Below are 20,609 nucleotides of genomic sequence, written 5' to 3' on the forward strand. Positions count from 1 at the left end.
CTCCAACCATCCAACCATCCACCGGACCGGTGTGTCTCGTGTGCACGTTCACATCGCTCCACGAAAAATTGCAAAAAGCGACAGAGCCATGTGTAGGGCTAAGCCGCTGTGGAGTCTTTAACGGCTACGCGGCCACGGGCAGGGTTTCACCCCCATCGACGTGCTTCGCTTCAGTCAGCAGTAGGTTCATTGAAGGGCCTCAAACACACACACACTTTCGCATCGGCAGATCGCCGCAGCATAACCGCTGCTGATCCAACAGCCTACTTGAGACGAAAGACAAGAGCCCGGCGCGCGTACTCGCGCAGCTCTCCAAAACCACTCGGGCAGTGTCAGGGACGGCTCCCTGCGGCGGAGTGCGTTCGAATCCGGGACTACAGTCCCTCGTCTGTCCGTACTTCCTCTTTCGACGTGCGGCGCCTTCCCAAAGCGCACAAGTCCGCTAACCGCAGAACGCTTCCGACTAGCAAAGCCGCATTTCCTTCGGTACTTCACAGCAACGCCGCCTTTCCCTCGGCGGCGCGCGAATAGCCTGCAGACGTCGTCGCATTAAACCGCGATCTCGACACCTCGCGCGTCACGAGCAGGAGCCGACCGGCAGCCTCCGGCCCTTTCGGACTCGGTGGCATTTGCCGCGGAGGACGGTAGAGCGCTTTAGGTCACGGTTCCTTCTGTACTTGGCAGCCGCACCCTCATACCGACAGTTCCATGACCGACCGAGCGCCACACCGTTCCTTTAGTACTTGGGCGGCAACAAAGTCGGGTCGTTAGTCCATACTCGCCGCAGGAAGCGACCGGCAGCCGCCAGCCTTTTCAGACTCGGCAGCGTTTGCCGCGGAGGACGGGAGAGCGCTCGCACCACGGTTCCGTGTGTACTAAGCGGCAGCGGCATTAGCTCTCGACCGTCAGTTCCTTGACCGACCGCACGCTTCGCCGTTCCCCTCGTACTGGCAAAGCAGCAGGTCGGGTCGTCTTACTCCCATTCCGCGCAAGAGCGCCCAAGCGGACAGAAAGCCCACCCAGCGTGCGTTACGCCGTTTCTACCCGCGGGCGCGGCCAAGCCAACCGTCCAAGGTTGCAGCCGGCGTCCAATGGGCGCAACAAATTTGGCACGGGGCGCCCCTCAAAATTCAGGCAGTCGCCGGTGTGTTCGGGTATAGCCGTCCCCGCTTCCAAGCGGGGCCAGCGGCGGAAAGCGTCTTGCGCAGCGAGCTGCTTCACCCACACGGGGTAGAAACAATGGCGCTCGTCACCCTTCCCAATCCGGTAATGATCCTTCCGCAGGTTCACCTACGGAAACCTTGTTACGTCTTTTACTTCCTCTAAATGATCAAGTTTGGTCATCGTTCCAACAGACCTGCGCAACCGAAAGGCCGCGCCGAACATCGGTCCGAAGACCACACTAAATCATTCAATCGGTAGTAGCGACGGGCGGTGTGTACAAAGGGCAGGGACGTAATCAACGCGAGCTTATGACTCGCGCTTACTGGGAATTCCTCGTTCAAGGGGAACAATTGCAAGCCCTTATCCCAATCATGAAAGAAGTTCCACGGCTTACCCAGTGTTTTCAGACACGGATAAAGACACGCTCCTTCCTTCAGTGTAGCGCGCGTGCGGCCCCGGACATCTAAGGGCATCACAGACCTGTTATTGCTCTGTTTCGTGCGGCTAGGAGCCGCTTGTCCCTCTAAGAAGGTTGTAAGGTGCTGGGAACCCCGCACCTATTTAATAGGCTAGAGTCTCGTTCGTTATCGGAATTAACCAGACAAATCGCTCCACCAACTTAGAACGGTCATGCACCACCATCCACCGAATCAAGAAAGAGCTCTCAATCTGTCAATCCTCGCAGTGTCCGGGCCGGGTAATGTTTCCCTGTTGAGTCAAATTAAGCCGCAGGCTCCACTCCTGGTGGTGCCCTTCCGACAATTCCTTTAAGTTTCAGCTTTGCAACCATACTTCCCCCGGAACCCAAACACTTTGGTTTGCCGGAAGCTGCCCGCCGAGTCATTTGAGTAACTCAGGCGGATCGTTGGTTGGCATCGTTTATGGTCAGAACTAGGGCGGTATGTGATCGCCTTCGTACCTCTGACTTTCGTTCTCGACCAAAGAAAACATTCTTGGCAAATGCTTTCGCAGTAGTTCGTCTTGCGACGGTCCTAGAATTTCACCTCTAGCGCCGCAATACGAATGCCCCCGTCTGTCCCTCTTAATCATTACCTCGTATTCCAAAAACCAACAGAACAGAAACGAGGTCTTGTTCTATTATTCCATGCAAGTTTATTCAGGCGACTCGCCTGCGTTGAGCACTCTAATTTTTTCAAAGTAAAAGCACCGGCCTTCTCGAGGCACACAATGAAGTGCACCAAGAAAGGACCGGCATGATGTTCACTCCGAGCCGTCGCATCGGGTAGATGCACTACTCGTCTGGAACTGCGATCCAACTACGAGCTTTTTAACCGCATCAGCTTTAGTATACGCTATTGGAGCTGGAATTACCGCGGCTGCTGGCACCAGACTTGCTCTCCAATTGATCCTCGTTAAAGGATGTAGAGTGTACTCATTTCAATTAAGGGGCCTCAAACGAGTCTCGTATTGTTATTTTTCGTCACTACCCCCCCCCCCCCCCCGTGCCGGGAGTGGATAAATTGCGCGCCTGCTGCCTTCCTTGGATGTGGTAGCCATTTCTCAGGCTCCCTCTCCGGAATCGAACCCTGATTCTCCGTTACCCGTAACAACCATGGTAAGCAAGTAACCTACCATCGAAAGTTTATAAGGCAGACACTTGAACGAAACGTCGCCGGCTCGTGGCCATGCGATCAGCACAATGTTATCCAGAGTCACCACACAATACGGGCCGAAACCCGATCGATCTTGGTTTCATAAAAGCACCCGTCGCCCAAAGGGCTTCAGGCTCACGGCATGTATTAGCTCTCGAATTGCCACAGTTATCCAAGTAGGAAGAAACGATCTAAGGAACCATAAGTGATTTAATGAGCCATTCGCGTTTTCGCCTTATTTCAGCATGTACTTAGACGTGCATGGCTTAATCTTTGAGACAAGCATATGATTACTGACGGGATCAACCAGGTAGTCGTTCAACTGCGCGTCCGGCCTTTCAAGCAGGCCGGACGCCGTTTTTGCGATGCCGAGGCCACCTTCAGGCGCCCCAACACGCTTCGTTATCGCAAAGGGTAGCACTTTGCACAGTCCGAGACGACGGCGTTCGAGCTCGCTACGGCGCCCTCCCCGCAGGGCCGGGTATCGCCATGCGGCAAGAAGCACACAACATTCTCGATAGACCGGTTGTATCGACTCGATCGCGGCTTGCGCTTTATCTCGAGCCTGCAGCACTGGTAGACCGACCGACACTTGCAACGTAGCCGAGATGGCAAAGCCGCTAGGTGACGGGTCACGCCCGCGCCCTCGGAGCTTTCGTATTTGACTCGTCGAGGACGATGCGGAACACAATTCGATATCGTGGAAAAAGCGTCGTCCGACAACCAGCCCCTAACGCATCAAGCGGATGAGGCTGCAGACGTCAGCTGTGGGATCCACGGGAGCGATACCGGGAACACGCTTGACGGGCACGAAGCCCGCCGCATATCAAACACCCAGGTCGCATTGGGGGCGACTGCTCTCTGGGGCCCCCATGTAATAGCAGCGATAAGTACCCAGACCTCTATGGGGCCGTACTCGTGCCACTTTCGACGAACGTTTGGCGAAAATCGTGCCACTTTGTAACGCTGCGAGCAAGATTGATAGCTTACGTCGGCAGCGCAATGCCGAAGTCGTGAAAGCGCAGCGCGTCCACCGAATGCGCGAACGGCAATTTCTCGCCAATGGCCAGTACGGTTTCCTGAACAATCGCCTTTCTGTCCCCCTACGGGGCCCCCGGCCGATCGATGCGAGGCACGCTACCGCGGACCTTTCGACATTTCCGAGCACGAGTGTGACCAGCGCGGGTGGCGTACTCGACGCCCCGGCTGACGTCGTTTCGGACTTCACGCGCTCGCGCCAACGTCGCGGCCAACGACGACGTCTGCCCGGTTCCCGGCGTGCTATAGTGCAGCCCTCTACACGGTGACGCCGACTCAATCGTGGCCGTGCGGCGGCTTGTACACCAAAGTTGCGGGAAAGGCGTCGAGCTCCCGCCGCCCCGGCTCATGTGGTTTCAGACTTTTGTCGCTTCGAGCGCTCGCGTAGCCATGGGCACGATTCTCTACTCCGGAGCTGTGCGCGGACACCCCCACGAACAGGCGAGAGCCGAAAATCGCACTACGGTACAATGTCGGCCGGGGCCATACGGCCCCTTACATTAGCAGCGATAAGTGCCCAGACCTCCATGGGGCCGTACTCGTGCGACGCGGCGGCGTACTGCGCCGAGCCGAGCGCCAATATTTGGCTTTTGCAGGGCGGATTCGAGCTCTGGCGATCGCCGCGGTACCGCCGCTCACCGATTCAAGGCACGCTAGCGCGGCCCCTTCGCCATTTCCGAGCACGCGTGCGAACAGTGCGGGCGGCGTGCTCGACGCCCCGGCTGACGTCGTTTCGGACTTTGTCTCTTCGCGTGCTCGCGGCAACGCCGCGGCCAACGACGACGTCTGCGCGGTTCTTTGCCGGTTCCCGGCGTGCTATAGTGCAGCCCTCTGCAGGGCGACACCGGCTCCGTCGTGGCCGTGCGGCGGCTTGTACGCAAAAGTTGCGTCAAAGGCGTCGCGCTCGCACCGCCCCGGCACACGCGGTTTCGGACTTTGTCTCTTCCAGCGCTCGCAGCGATGTCGAGGCGATCGCTGACGTCTGCACGGTTTCCGGTGTGCTACAATGCAGCAGTCTGCCGCACGACACCTCTTGGTTGCCAAGGCCAGCACGGCAATTTACTGAAGCGAGCGCATTGCACCCAGGCGGCAGCGGACTTTGTGCTTTCGGGAGTGCTCTTGCTGTAAAATTTGAACGGCTGCAGCTGCGTGAAGCAAGTGTACTTATTTTCTCTCTCTCTCTCTCTCTCTGCCTTTGAGGCGACTGTAATTTCAATTTAAAGGCAATTGGAGGCGGGAGCAACCTGATGAGAGTAGTTGGACTTCGGCACATGTTGTAATTTAGAAATTGCTTTCAAGCTTTGAGGACATACACCTTCGCGCCATCTGCTTTCCCCGTCTCTTTGGCACTTTATAGTGTGTGCTGCATGCTGTACATTCCAAAGAAGGAAGAAGAAGACGCCGACTAGTGCGGACGTGGAAAGATCGGCTCCCGCTTTCGTAAATATTTTCGGTCTGCTTTTTGTGTCACCTACCGCGGAAATGCACGCCATTCGACACGGTTTCTTCTGAGGACTTCCTTCGGTGAGTGGCCTTTGCGCGGAAACCGTGGAACTTTTTGTGTAGACCACGCCGCGGCGACGCTAGGCGCGGGTAGGCTTAGGCCTAACCCGACGAAGAGGGGCATTATGCCCGAAGTAGAAATGGTGGTAGGAGAGGAAATCTCCTCCGAAGAAGCCAACAGCCCAGGCTGGACGACAGCGTTGGGCAAGAACAAGAAAGCCCGGCAAGAAACACCAGTTTCAACGAGCAAGAGAGCTCACGTGGGCTCGAAGGGTGGCTGCCGCACGGCTGCCCCGCAAGGCGTGTTGCAACGTCTCGCAGCCTCGTCGAGGCTCCCCAGACTACCTAGGGAGCACATACGAATTATTGTCCGCCCAAGGGGCGGGCTTGACGTCAAAAAGATAAGCCAAATCAAGCTGGCTCAAGCCTTGGCCATGGCGGCTGCACTAGCCCCCACAGAAACTGAGGGCGACGTAATCTGCCCTAATTTCACTCAAAACGTTCTCGTCGTATCCACCCCGGAGAAGAAGAACGCCGCCGCTTATGCAGGAATCCAGCAAATCCGCATAAGCGAAGGACTGTACAAAGTGGCCGCATACATAGCGGCCCCAGACAACACCTGCAAAGGGGTCATACGAGGGGTCGACGCAGACATCAGCGAGGCCCAACTCCAGCGCATGATCGTCAACCATCGTAACCCGAAGGCTCTGGAAGTCAAACGAATTAAGACCACCACCACAGTGGTTGTCCTCTTCGACGGCATGAAAGTGCCTAACTACGTCATGTGCGGCGTCAGCCTTCTGCGCTGCACGCTCTACAAACGCCAAACCGAGGTGTGCTACGCGTGTGGCGGCTTGGGACATCGCGCGGACGTCTGCCCCAACCCCACCAATGAGGATTGCCGGGGCTGCGGACTAAGCTCACCACCCGATGACCACCAGTGTTCGCCGAAGTGCGCCCTTTGCGGAGGCCCGCATCTTACGGCGGACAAAACGTGTAAGCAGCGCTTTCAAGTCCCATACGTCGTACGCAGACGCCGACGGCGCCGTAAGCGCGCCAACAACAAGCACCAGCAGCAACAGCTGGCCAAGGAGAACAGGCCACGTGGCTCCAGCGCGGCGGGAGCCCCCAGGAGGGAGCGCTCCGTCACGCCCTCTGGTCGACAACGCAGCCTCTCCAGAAGGCGCTCTCGTTCCCGAGGGCGCTCTAACTCCCGGGTTCGGATCCAGGAAACGCCAACCTGGGCCGATCGTGTCAAGTCGAAGCAGACGACGCCGGCTTCAAAGGTAACGCAGGTAGCATTGCCGGAGCATAAAGTTGATCCCAGAGTCGCTCAACTCATGCAAGAGAACGCTCGACTCAAAGCAGAAATGCAGCAGATGAGGGCCGACTTTGAGTCTTTCCGTAAGTCGTACCCCTCGCAAGTCGAGAAGCAACAGGTGCCCCCCTCAGGGGAGCCGCAGGCGCGCTCGGGTAAACGTAGGGCCGCACCCCCAGAGGGGGACGCTGACTCTATGGAGACCGAGTCCAATAACAAAGACTTAGAAAGCATGCAGCGGGCAATTCAGCAGCTCGCTGAAAGCGTGACTGTCCTCCTTAAAAGGATGGCGTCCCTGGAAAGTGCACAGGCCGCGTTAGCTACTGCTAGACAGCCTTCGAGGGAGCCCCGTCGGGCACCTTTACCCGCAAGCGCCGTCCCCGTCAACAAGACGGTGGAATGGCCAATCCAAAGCAATCACCATGGCGGTCAATCCCAATAAGTTGGTTGTGTGGCAGTGGAACTGTGCCAGTTTCCAACGGCGCAAAGCTCCGCTGCAGCAATTCGTTTCGGCACAGGCGGTCAAACCGCACGTAATTCTTTTACAAGAAACTCTCGATGACGCGCCCACCTTTCCGGGATACCGGGTTGTATCGATACGGGAGGAAGGAAAGCGGGGTTTAGCAACCTTGGTCGCACGGAAGTGCTCCTTTCAAGTACACAAATTACCAATTGGCAAAACTAGGGCGGAAATCATTATGGTCGAAATTATCCCTAACAATTGGCTTAAGAGCAGTGTCTTCCTTTTAAACATATACAGCTCGCCGTCGGATCAACGGCAGGCATTCGCCACGATCATGACAAAGGCGGTGGCCCTGAGCAAGGGAGCCCCCATAGTGATAGCGGGTGACTTCAATGCCCCCCACAATGCCTGGGGATACCCCCGCCAATCCACCAAGGGCAATCTCCTTGTCCAGGCAGTTGCTGACTGCTCACTGGAATTGATTACGGATGCTCAATACCCGACGCGAACCGGCACGTCGGTAGTCCGAGACACCACTCCGGACCTGGCGTTCGTCAAGAACGCTCCCGGAGCAGGATGGCAAAATTTGCAAGAGAACCTGGGCAGCGACCACTTCATTGTGGAGATTACCCTAACAATTAGCACAGCCCCTACCAGGGAATTTAAAGTGACGGATTGGGATGCCTTCCGGAAAATACGGAAGGCGGACCAGACCGACTACGATAATCTCGATAGTCTGTTCACAAGACTACAGAAGGACGTACAAGCTGCGACCAAGGTGGTTAAGACCGACCTAAAGATAGATCGTATGGACGCGCGCCTTGCGCACCTCCTAGAAGCCAAAAACTCCATCCTGCGCCGCTGGAGAACGCACAGACTCCACCGCCGGCTTCGTAAGAAAATTGCGGAGCTCAATCGTACAATTGAAACTCATTCCATCGAACTGTCCAAACAACAATGGAATGAAGTGTGCTCCTCGGTTGATGGGCAGATGAGAACGGGGGGCAAATGGAACCTGCTCAAACACTTACTCGACGATTCGCAAACCAAAAGCAATCAGAGACTAGCCATCGATCGCATAGTTCATAATCAAAAGGCGGCGGGCGTATTTGAACACGTCCTCTTGCAAGAGTTGGCCGAAAAGTATCTTCCGCTGGGCCACTCCGGTGACGGGGATTATCCTTGTTATCAGGGGGGAGCGGTGGGGGAGCTCGACGCCCCCTTCACGGAATCCGAAATCTGGGAGGTGCTGCAAACGCTCAACGGTCGCTCTGCACCGGGCCCGGATGGCATCTCCAATAAGCTCCTCCGGAACTTGGACGAACAATCAGTTGCGCTACTCACCGGGGAGGTCAATAAAATTTGGGAAACGGGCCTAGTCCCCGACTCCTGGAAGACAGCCTCAGTGGTGCTCATCCCGAAACCAGGCAAACCTCTTGCGCCGGAGAACATGCGGCCCATCTCGCTCACGTCCTGCGTGGGTAAGGTGGCCGAACATGTCATTCACAACCGTATATCTAGGCATATAGAAAATAATGAGTTATTCCCTCACAACATGGTCGGCTTTCGGCCGGCACTCTCCACACAGGACGTCATGTTACTTATAAAGAGGCAAATCATTGATGTCGACACTAGAGACACTCGGGGCATCCTTGCTCTAGACTTGTCCAAGGCTTTTGATAACATCTCGCACCGGTTCGTACTAGACGCCATCTCAGATCTGGGCCTGGGGCCACGATTCCATGCGTACGTTAGCTCCTTCCTCAGGGATCGCAAGGCCACTGTCAAAATAGGGCAAATCAAATCGAAGGAATTTACATTGGGAGCGAGAGGCACCCCGCAAGGGGCGGTCATCTCTCCCCTACTGTTTAACATCGCCATGAAGGGCCTCTCGGACAGACTGGCCACAGTAAGAGGAACGGGTCACGCCCTCTACGCGGATGATATTACCGTGTGGTGCATGGGAGGGTCTGACGCTGCAGTTGAGAGTGCGCTCCAAGAGGCGCTCGACATCACACAACACTTCCTACTAGACACGGGCCTGAGTCTGTCACCAACCAAGTCCGAACTTCTATTGTATAGGCCCACGCGACGGGGGGTTAGGTGCTCCACACCCTTAGATCAAGTTCCCATAGCCCTCTATACGAGGGACGGACAACAAATTCACAGAGTGGATACCATCAGGGTCCTCGGACTCTTGCTGGAATCTCGCGGGGGCAACTCACAGACTATAGCCCGCATTACTTCGAAGACGGAGAATATGCTTCGGCTTATCCTCAGGGTCTCGAACCGCAGAGGGGGTTTAAGCGAGAGCAATCTACTCAGACTCTACCACGCGTTTCTGATGAGCCACGTTAACTATGTAGCCTCCGCGTTGCGCTGGTCTAAACGGGATGAGGCCAAAATCGACGCCCTAATGCGCAAAAGCATCAAGCGCGTGCTGGGTTTACCACTCACTACCAGCACCGCGCGTCTCATGCAACTTGGCATGCACAACACCCTATCAGAGGTGATCGAGGCCCAACGAGTGGCTCAAATAATTCGACTATCATCATCGCGAGCGGGGAGACGCATCCTCGAATCCGTTGGATGCGGTCACCAGGAAATCGCGGAGCGCAACGTGACCCTATCACCCATGGTCCGAGATACGTTCAAGGTCGATCCCATGCCACGTAACGTCCACCCTCAATACAATGTAGGGCGCCGGGTAGCCAGGGCTCGTTCCCTGTTAAAAGCGGCTGCTGCCACTCCGAATCTGGCATGTTTCGTTGACGCCGCCCAGTACGAGTGCTCTGATCACTATGCCGTAGTTTCAGTTGACTCCAATGGCACTCTGATTAATTCAGCATCCGTGCGGAAGGTTTCTTTTTTTTTTTTTTCATCAGTAGCCGAGCAGGTTGCTATAGCTATAGCACTGAAGGACCCTCTACGTTCCAATATCTTTACAGACTCCAGATCGGCAGCCCGAGCTTTCGCCTCCGGCTCGATCTCAAAGGAGGCGGCGGCCATCCTCGGCAGCGAGGGAGCTGCTGGTTTTCATAGTATCAAATGGTTCCCGGCCCATATGGGAATCAATGTACACTCTGAGCTTGTTAACGCCAATGAGTTGGCCCATGACTGTGCGCGAGGTCTTACACACCGCGGCGGTTCAGGTGGACTCACGGGCGGCGACTTAGGGCTGTACAGGGATTCGCTTCTCACCTTCCATGAAATCTTGACACATTATCAACTTGCTCGGTGAGCCTTTCCGCTACCACACCCTAAACTTAATAGACCGCAATCGTCGGCGTTTCGCATGCTTCAAACGGGGTCATTTCCCTCCAGGGGCAGATTCAGTCACTTCGCGCCTAATGTAGAACCCCACTGTCCAGACTGTGGGGAGGCGTACTGCTCCTTGTCTCATATGCTCTGGCAATGCCCTGCGTTACGCAGCTCATCGCTAACCACTCTAACCGACTGGGAGGCAGCCCTTAAGAGCGGCGACCTCTCAGAGCAACTACGGGCTGTCCAGAGGGCCTGCGAGAGGGCGGAGGACCACGATCTTCCGACCCCGACGTGGGTGCGGCCCGCGACGGCTACGGGGACTCCCTGAAAAGGGAGGTACCCTATCGCCGGTTCCTCAGGACCATTAATAAAGTTCTTTGTCTGTCTGTCTGTCTGTTTCTCCCCCTCTCTGACGTTCTTCTTCTTCTTTTCGTAGCTGCTCTTGTAGAAGATGGTATGCTCTTTACTCGCTGTAACATAGAGCGCTTGCACAAGCCAACAACTTTTGCGTGTTTATTTTTTCTCTCTTCCCAAGACGTTTCTGCCATTATTGACTGGCTCTCGTTCTTAGTATGCAATGGAGCGTTAGCTCGCGCCATCTACCTTTCTTTCTGTATGGCAAAGTCCGCAGGTTTTCCTAGTTCCGTACACAGATGACGCCAATGCGTTTTCGCGCCAGTTTCGAACGACCTCGCTGTACTCGTGTTTCTCATTTAAATATTTCAAAGGGGTTTGCAAAGGGGGTGGTTCTTGTGCTAGGCTGAGCTTTCCGGCTGCGTTTATGCCATGCTAGCATGTGTGGGTATATATATACATATATACACACACACGGTAGTGGTAAAGATGATGAGGTAGCACTTTTTTTTTACAGTGCCTGCGTTTCAGATGGCTATCTTTCTCCCCTCTATGTTTCCGGTTGGAAGGAGTGCGCAGCATTTTCTATATTTATTTTTTCATTCACTTCTGTGTTGCTCGTCATCGTACATGGGGCACGCTACCTAGTTCTACCGGTCGATTCAACACGTTGCGATCCGTCCCGGCCTGTGCCGTATCAAAATTTTCAGTGGGCCTTGCGGTAAATAAAAAGAAATGAAGGAAATGCGCGTAGTATATTGCAATTGCGCACGGGCTTGAAACGAAACCCTCAAAGAAGGTCACCTTGAGCGGTCGCATACAGACGGAAGTAAGCATGCCGCTTGCGCGTGTTTTCCGCTCGCCTGCTCCGTTTTCTACGAGGTTGCCTTCGTTGGTTTTGCGTTACAAACAAGCTTGAACTCGGGTCTCGTTTCTACGCGACAGCGTTTCGTTAACAGCGAAAGACTGAGGCGTCGCGAGTTCATTCGTGAGATAGGGAGCGTTGAGTCTCTAGACAGGCTGAATTTTATAATATTGCCCAAGCTGTTGCTGAGGTTACCAATGTCGGCAGGGCGCCCACAAGGCAGTAGTACAATGAAGTGAAGTGAAGGACATCGCTTCTCGGCCTTTTGGCTAAGATCGCTGCCCCAGGCCGAGAAGGCTTCTTCAAGAGTCGACACCGTCATCCCGGAGGTCACGTCGGGACCACGGCGGACCTCCAGGGAGATCACAAGCACCCACGGACCAGGAACAACCCGCCTGCCCACCAGCCTGCCCGCACCGAGCGCCATCTGCCGAGCCGCGGAGCAACCCGGTGGGCCTCTCCAGCGCCCGCCGAGCGGCCCATGATCACGGGAGCCAGCGTCTTCGCCAGTGCCCCCTGTCGAGCCGTCGGCCAACCCCAGGTCTACAGCAGAGCCAGCGTCACCTGCTGAGCTCCTCGACTACCAGAGTGCAGCGGCGTTCAGCGCCAGCTGTACACTACCAGTGGAACTAGTGCCGAGGCTCGGAGGAGTCAAGCCAGCAACAGCATGGAAACGCCCCCAAGCCAGGAAACCAGTTGTGAGACCCCATAACGGGAGAACTGTTTCTTGTTTAATGCTCCGGACGGAGACATTTCTATTGATGATTTGATTGACGCGGTTGAAAGAACAGCTGGCGAGGATAGTTTGTTGGCACTCCAACATATGGGTGGAGCCATGTTTCTTGTATGCACGCGCAACGCCACTCAGACGACCAGATTAATGGCAGCAGAGGGTTTCTTTGTAAACCATGTCAAAGTGCCGGTTGATGCCGTTGGCCCACCCGTAACCTTCGTCAAAGTGTATCGTTACCCTGTGTATCTGTCGTTGGAAGCGCTGTCGTTTGCATTGCAACAATTTGGCAAGGTAAAGGGTGTTTCCTTTGCAAAAGCAAATAACCGCACGAACAAACTAAACGGTGTACGTGTGGTTCGGATAGAAATGACTAGACCTATCCCAAACTTTCTAACCATTCAAGGGTTTCGGGTAATGTGCGAATATCGTGGCATGCGCCGTGTGTGCGCGCGCTGCGGGGATGGTTCCCACATGGCGAACCCATGCACGGCCCCGTTCTGCAAAAGATGCGGCGGCTTCGGACACGAGGATAAGGAATGCGAAGAAGAGTGCAGAAAGTGCGGGGGCCATCACGGCAGTAGAGCTAGCATTCGCAGCAAAGCGTACGCGGGGGCGGCATGGGCTCTCCCGAACACGGACGCAGCCGCACCACGTACTATGCCATCAGACAAAGAGTTCCCAGCCCTGCTAAAGCCTCCCGGGTTGCAAGTGCTGCAGCCACGCGAAGCAAAACCTTCAAGCGCCAGACGAGACTACTGGAGTAGCGATGAGCAATGTGAAAACAATAGCCAGGAAGTGTCGAAAACACCAAGTTCGAACTCCGAAACAAACGTGACACCCAGTTCAGACGAAACAGAAGGAAAAGGAAAAACAACAGATGAGCCAACAACAACTAGCACCGCAGACGAGACGAGCAATAGCACCCCACTTAAAGAAAATGACGCGAACGCAACTCAAGACGTGGAAAAAAAAACAGAAGGCCCCGCGACAACGCCGACTCCCCCAGCGAAAGGATCAATCGCAAGGAACAAAAATCACGGGACCAAATGCGCAAACCAAAAAGAATTTCGAGGAGGAACCAATCGTGAGCAGCGGTCGGTACCTAGTGCCTGATACAGACGAGCAGCCAGATATGCCTCCGCCTACCTCCCCGCGAGTCACGCCGTCAAGAGAAGAAAAAATTACCGACGATTACGTTACTTCCTAATGCGAAATTTGAGCGCAGCAAATAAGCTGTTTCACCTTTTCGATAGATTGAGGCAAAGAAATCGAGCAACACATGTATGCGCTATCACAGAATTTTTTTTTTATTTTTCACACGTATTCCTTTAACAAAGACTCCACTAACAGTTCTTGACAGTCATGAAGGAAGCTTTGTGGTCGGAGAAATAGACTGATATATGTTCGACTTGGTACACCAATGCTTGATTCTCAAAGACGAGATCTATACAAGTGCCTCGCGAGGTTGTCACAGCCGTGGGACGCGTTACGAGCGAGAGGAACGGGATGTTCTCCCGCATAAGTGTTAGGAAATTGCTGTTTGTCTTTATGTCAACATTAAAGTCCCCCACTACTAACATCGGTGTGGATCGATGGACGGTTAATGCGAGTTGCAGGAAGTGCACGACGTCTTTCGTGAGTGCGGTAGGGGCGAAGTAGGCAGCTACTACCAGCAAGCCGTTGGGCAACTTTGCGGCGCACAGTTCGCCAACTTCATGTGACGTGCCAAACATTTCGACTGGTATTGCAGAGAGACCTGTGCGCAAGTAGATAGCGACTCCCGCCGCTCTGTTGTGGTCTCTGCGAGCACCACAGCAGTATAGGAAATCTGTGATTTCGAGAGGCTCTTCGGGATCCATCCAGGTTTCAGCAAAGCAAAGTACAGAGGAATGGCGCAGAATGTGATCGTGGTGTACGTCCTTGGCATGTGCGGCAAGGGAGCGTACGTTAAGAGCGGAGATCAACAAGTAGTGCGGCTGTTCAGTCATGGCGAGGCACTTGGCGGTGATGGTGTCAAGTTTGTGGGACTGCAACCGACGAAATTCATCGGCTAGCTTTCTGTCCGGATTGGCTTTTCCGTGGTAGAATGTGAAGTCGAAGAAAGGAATTAAGTTCGAGCCGGCGCTTTGACAACCGGAGACTCGCAGGAAGAGGGGGGAGGGGGGCGGCGTGTACACCCAGCGGCAAACGATGGGGGCAGAAGCGCGCGCAGCAAGCGGACAACACGATAAAGGGAGGAGGGAAGAGATAGCAGCGACTGACTGATGCCGCTGACGCCGATAGTGAGTCAACCCCAGCTGCGGAGTTGGTTTCAGGGACAACGCCGCCGATGCCGACACAAACAATATGATACCCTCGCTTCCGCAGCGCTAAGAACCAGGTCTAGCCGTGGGAAGGTGGTCACGTATTCGTCGACGTGCCGGGGCCTACGTGAAATAACCGGCGCGTCGGCAACTGAAGAGCACCCTATCCGCCACACAAGAACAGGGGGGGGGGGGGACCCTTTCCTCCTCTTTCTGCATGGCGGCGACGGTGTTCTATGCAGTCACGTTATCTTGACTCTCTAGCGGCGTCAGCGGCATCCAGCGGTATCAGTCGGTCGCTGCTAGCGCTGGGGGGATGAAAGGGGGGCGGAGCTGGTTACAAGGCCGACGACAACGCCGACGACGACGCGAAACCCAGGAACGGACGCCAAAGAGCTGCGCTCTAAAACCACGACGTTTAAGAACCCAGGAAAAATTCACCCTCGATTGAGAGAGCGGATTCCTCAGAGAGCGAAATGGACTTATCTTCGCAGGGAGGGGCAGCGAAGATAACGCGGTGCTGTAAGCCCACGTACACACACACACAAAAAACGAATATGCATATGCACGCCTTGGCGGTGCAGGCGAGACGGACCTGCACAGAAATTTTGTTTCTCGATAAGAAGGGCGGCACCGATCGCACGATCAACAGGAAGCTGCGTTGGAGAGAGCAGAAAAATAGAAAGCAATGCCGCGGTAACGAACAATAAGCTAAACCGGAGGAAAACCAAAACGGCCACAAAACGAAAATGCCTTTCGCTCCCTCTCGCCCTGGTTAGCGCAATTTTGTCTTTTTTTTTTTCATTGGAAATCCTCCATTCCATGACCTTTAACGTGAGAGGTCTTCGAAGTACGGAAAAACAGAGGCAATAAATTGATTTCGCCCGAGGAAAGGGTATAGATATCTTATTTCTACAAGAAACAAACATGCGTAAACCACAAGACGTGGTAATTTTCCGCCAAACAAACGGAGTCGATGCTTTTTTTTCCCCTTACACCCTCTAGAGCATGCGGAACAGGCATAGTTTTTGTGTCCGGCCGTTTTCGAAACAAAACCTTCTGCACGTACGACACGAAAGGACGTATCATCTGCCTAGACATGCTTCTAGCTAATCAGAAAGTAAAAATAATAAACATATATGCACCAGTATCAAGGAACCTCACCAATGATTTCTTTAAGGAGCTATGGGATTACATACCCATCAAATCACCGTGCGCGATAGTAGATTTTAACTGTGTCCTAGACTCATTTCGCGATATCCGTGGTCCAGGCCAGGGAAGACCCAACCACCATGCTAAGGAACTACGCAAATTACTGTCGCACCATAATATGTCAGATGCATGGATTGTTACGCACGGCAACGAGTTTGGGAGCACACGCTCTGGCGGGAGAACAGAATCTCGCTTAGATAGAGCGTACTTTTCATCGAGTCTGATAGCCGAAGTTGTATATATTCAAATCCTGAATGGCCCAGAAGGGTTGAAGACGTTTAGCAACCATAAACCACTGAGCTTCAATTCAAGTTAAAGGGACACTGCGGAATCGAGAATTCACCGAGCAGGTGGAGAATGGACACGAACCTATTAAAGGACCAGGAAACTTGCCACTTCGTTAAGAAGAAACTGATCCAATGTATAGAAAGCATTCCGCAAAACGCAGAATGAGACGACCTAAAAGATCAATGGAAAGGAATTCTTATCGAAAGAGGGAAAGAAAGAAAAAAGCAAATCACACACAAACTAAATGAAATATCGAGAAGAATCCGTATAATAGAAAGAGGAAGCGAATTGACGTTCTGCACGCAAGAATACCTGACGGACCTCCGCACCAGACACAAAAACCATGTGAAAGAATTAAAACAGGGACCAAGTCAGCCACTGGCATTACAAGACCAACAAGTAACAATGGAAGATGAAAAAAAAACGCGATCCAAGTCAAACGATTGATAAAAACAAAAGCATCAGAAAAATACGCACCAAAAGTGGGGAAGTGATAACACAACAGGAAGAAATCGAAGCACTCTTTATCAACCATTTAAAGACGATAATGCAAGAAACAGTCAGCCAACCCGAACCAAACACACCCAAATGGCTGCCACACCTACCGCAGATAAAAGAAGAAGATAAAAGACAATTATATGCACCTGTTACAAAGGAAGAAGTCTTTCGCGAACTTAGTAGCATGCACAAAGAATCAGCCCCAGGACCAGATGGAATTTTGACAGGATTCTATTATACGTTCTTTCAAGAAATCGGATCAAGAATAGTAAAGACGTTGAACGAGTTAATAATAAACAAAACAAAACCTGCGTCGTTCACCACAGGAAGAATCGTGCTATTACCTAAAGCTAATGTGGATCCGCTCGACGCTAATGCCTGGCGCCCAGTGACTCTCCTGAACACAGACTATAAGATTGCAACATCGATTCTCACAAAGAGGCTAAGCAAGGTATTGCCGACAATTATATCAGAGTACCAGGCAGCAGCGATTCCTTGTAGATCAATTTTCGCAGCTCTAACCCTCACAAGGGACACCGTTGCATACGCAAAGGCGAAGCAGGTCAAAGGGGCCTTTATAACAATAGACCAAGACAAAGCTTTCGACAACATAAGACACGAATACATGTTTAATGTGATGTCTCATTTCGGTTTCCCACAACAATTCATGAAAATAATAAGAACACTATACCGCGACTTGCAAAGTGAAATTCTAATTACCAATAGTGACCAAAAACTTCAGGGTGACCAAAGGAGCAGGCCAAGGGTGTGCGTTATCACCCAGTCTGTTCGTGATCGCACTGGATGCGCTACTGAGGAAAATTAATGAGGAAAAAAGAATAAGGGTATTTCTATTGCCTGGAAGCACTGAAGTTAAAATTTCGGCTTTTGCAGATGACATCTCTCTCTTTGTAAGAGATGAGGCGAGTTATAGAACAGTACTGCAAATATTCCAGCAATGTGCAAGACTATAAGGAGCAAAAATAAATGAAACAAAAAGCAAAGCGTTCCGATTCAGTACCTTTTGCAAAAAATGGCTGTGGCTTAGCTAAGGTTAAGCGCAAGATGCGAAGCATACTAACCTTTTTTTTAGTTGTTGAACCACTGTTTAGCCTGGTGAACTACTGTTGCTTGGCTATATTTGGTTCGGCTAGACGAAGAAACAACTCATGCGTTACTCTGCTTCGCCTTCAAGAGTGGAACGCGACAGCGTTCCCGTCGACCCGCCAAGGGGTGTAAGACAATGGGCTACGGCGCAGCGACTACGCGCCCCGCATTGGACGCGGTGAGCGTCGAGCAACGCAGCGTTCGGCGCGGCAACGAAGCTAGTTTCTAAAGCAACACCGCATTCACTAGAGGCGCTTTTGTACCGCTTTGAAGCATCGTACTCGTGGCTCAGTGGTAGCGTCTCCGTCTCACACTCCGGAGACCCTGGTTCGATTCCCACCCAGCCCATCTTGCAAGAGTTGAGCCAAAGCCACCTAGAAACAAGCGCAGCTGCTTATATACCGCCGCGACGCCGCGAGCGACGGCGCGAGTTGGAGCCCCGTTTCTCCTCTGTCGTGACGTCACGGTGTCACGTGGTATTGAAGGCGACACCGCCGCGCCTGAGGACCTGGGTTGAGCTCTAGTAATATGCTTCGCATAAAAGGAGCTAGCCTAAATAGAATTCCTAGAGGCAGGTAAAGTTCTGGGAGTGTGGTTCGAGCCAGGCGACGTATCGCCCAAAAACTGGTTAGAACCCCTGAACAAAGCACGGAGGGTGGCGGACGAACCAACGCACCCAGAGCAAAGCCTGGTGGAAAAAGCCGAAGTGATCAGATCTAAGATTTGCGCACCGGCCTTCTACGTGGCACGGATCGCACGCATGCCCAGACTCGTGGCGAAACAATTGGAATCTTTGATCGGAATCTACTTGTGGCGCAAGAAACCGGCGCCTTTACCAAGAAGAATACTGAGACTACCAAAGTCAAGAGGAGGATTAGATATACCGAATGTAGCACAAACGGCAAGGATCCTAGCAGCCAAGTCATTAGAGATACTGATTAACAGCAAACAGCATGTGGGCAGGTCGGTCATCCACTATTGGACTAGCACGTTTCGCCGCCTGATGTCAACGGAAGAATGGTATGGTCCACGAGCAGAATATCCAATGACATTTCACAAGGACCCAATTAACACTAGCAAAGCAATCGAAGAACTATGCCCAAACACTTCAATAAGAGAAATCAAGCCAATAGAAACAAACGCTGAAATACCGATAAGAGAACTCCAGTTAGATGAAATCAGGAAAAGTATGAAGAAAAAATGGGCGTGGTGGAACAAAACAGTGCTACCATGTGAAATAAAAGATTTTGAATGGAGAAGATGGGGAGTTCTCCCAACCAGAATTCGGCTGAAACACCTTGGGATCATAGGGACAGACCAATGCCCTAATTGCGCACAGCCAGAGTCGCAAAGTCACGCACTCAAAGAGTGCGGACCAGCGAAAGCAGTGTGGAAAGTAGCATGCAACACCTTTAAGTGTAGATTACTGCAACCACAGAGGGAAAAAAAACCGTTTCGACAAATTATTAACAGTAATTATTATGTATTGTCTTTGGAAGAGAAGAGGGATTGCAGAAATCAAAAGAAAACCGCAAAAAGCACTATATCCAGTCTTCAAACATATCCCAATTTTAATGAAAAACATACTTTCTCAAGAACTAGCAAGGAACAGAGTGGACCACTTCCTAAGGAAGTGGCACACTCGGTTTCGGAAGGTCAAAAACAACAAGATTATAGCACCCATGAATAAGTTTTAAAACGTGAATACACATCCCCCTCCTCTCCCCCCACCCCCCCCCCAAAAAAGACCTCTTCAGTTGAGGATTGATGTTTAGGCGTTATACCACAATGTAACAGTGTACAACACATGTAGGAAGAAGAGTTTATGAACACAACTTACGCCGGAAAAAGAACACGTATCATGTGAGTGGACTTTGTGCCACAGGTATTTTACGGGAATCGCAAAACAATAGTAAAAAAAAAGGCAACACCATGATTCCCATTGTGCGATGTATTTAGATCTGTATATGAAGTGTGTGTATACGAAAAATGACTTTGAAGTAACATGTTAATAAACCTTCTACACAGAAGGACCCACTGTAAATAACATGACCATCGCTTTCACTGTACATATCATCTATCTTTTCTATGTCTTGTGCACTGGAAGACTGTGCATATGTATTCGGCATGTAAGTTACACGCTAAATAAACTTCTCTGTGTGCAGTATCTGTTCTTATCAGCTTAATATCTGATATGGGTTCTATATGGACCCACGATATTAAACCTATTTTTGGAAGTTGGCGGAGTGCTCGAAGCCTGCTTCACCTCCTCCGCAGGTCGGCCCGGTATTGCACTACCTCCGGAATCGGCCCCCGCTCACTTGGGTGAGACTTCATTCAATCAAAATGAAGAGCACAAGTTCGAAGCGAGCATTGACTTGACACGCACCATTCCTATACTGTACGCAACGATGCCGGTTCGCGGACCGCGAGAGTTATTAAACTGCCACTCCATCTGTGTGTAGCGTCGCACTTGTTGCGTCGCAAATGGGACAGCCGCACCAGCAAATTTCTAATTACGGCCTTCGAGAAAAATAAATGAAAGCAAAAGAAAGAACCAGAATTCCAATTTATCCGACGTCTCTGAACGATTGTCTCCTGTAAAGAGCCACTTGGGGGGATGGGGGTATGATTAGCCGTGGGTTTTGCAATCAATGTGAATCCCACTCAAAGCCAACACTGGATTGTGGAGTTCACTATCGCTTGGATCCGTAAACCACCGCGCCGGCGCACTCGCCCTGCCGAAATCCGCTGCCCTAGTGGAAGAAAGATTCCCTGTGAAAGAAAAATAGAGTGCCCGATTTCTGGCAACTACTGTGCAGCCTTTGTGTGCACATTTTCGCAGCAGTGGGACCGAGCGCCTCGAAAACAAACTTGTCGTATGCC

General features: G+C 52.5%; 2 pseudogenes; one reads left to right on the plus strand and one right to left on the minus strand.

Moving 5' to 3' along the window:
* Positions 1 to 1,267: 1,267 nt before the first annotated feature.
* LOC126519361 (small subunit ribosomal RNA) lies at positions 1,268 to 3,090 on the minus strand (annotated as a pseudogene).
* A 16,780-nt stretch (positions 3,091 to 19,870) lies between these two features.
* On the plus strand, positions 19,871 to 20,043 carry LOC140213824 (U2 spliceosomal RNA; annotated as a pseudogene).
* The last annotated feature ends 566 nt before the right edge of the window (positions 20,044 to 20,609 follow it).

Source organism: Dermacentor andersoni, chromosome 10 (assembly GCF_023375885.2).
Source record: "Dermacentor andersoni chromosome 10, qqDerAnde1_hic_scaffold, whole genome shotgun sequence".
Taxonomy (NCBI): domain Eukaryota; kingdom Metazoa; phylum Arthropoda; class Arachnida; order Ixodida; family Ixodidae; genus Dermacentor; species Dermacentor andersoni.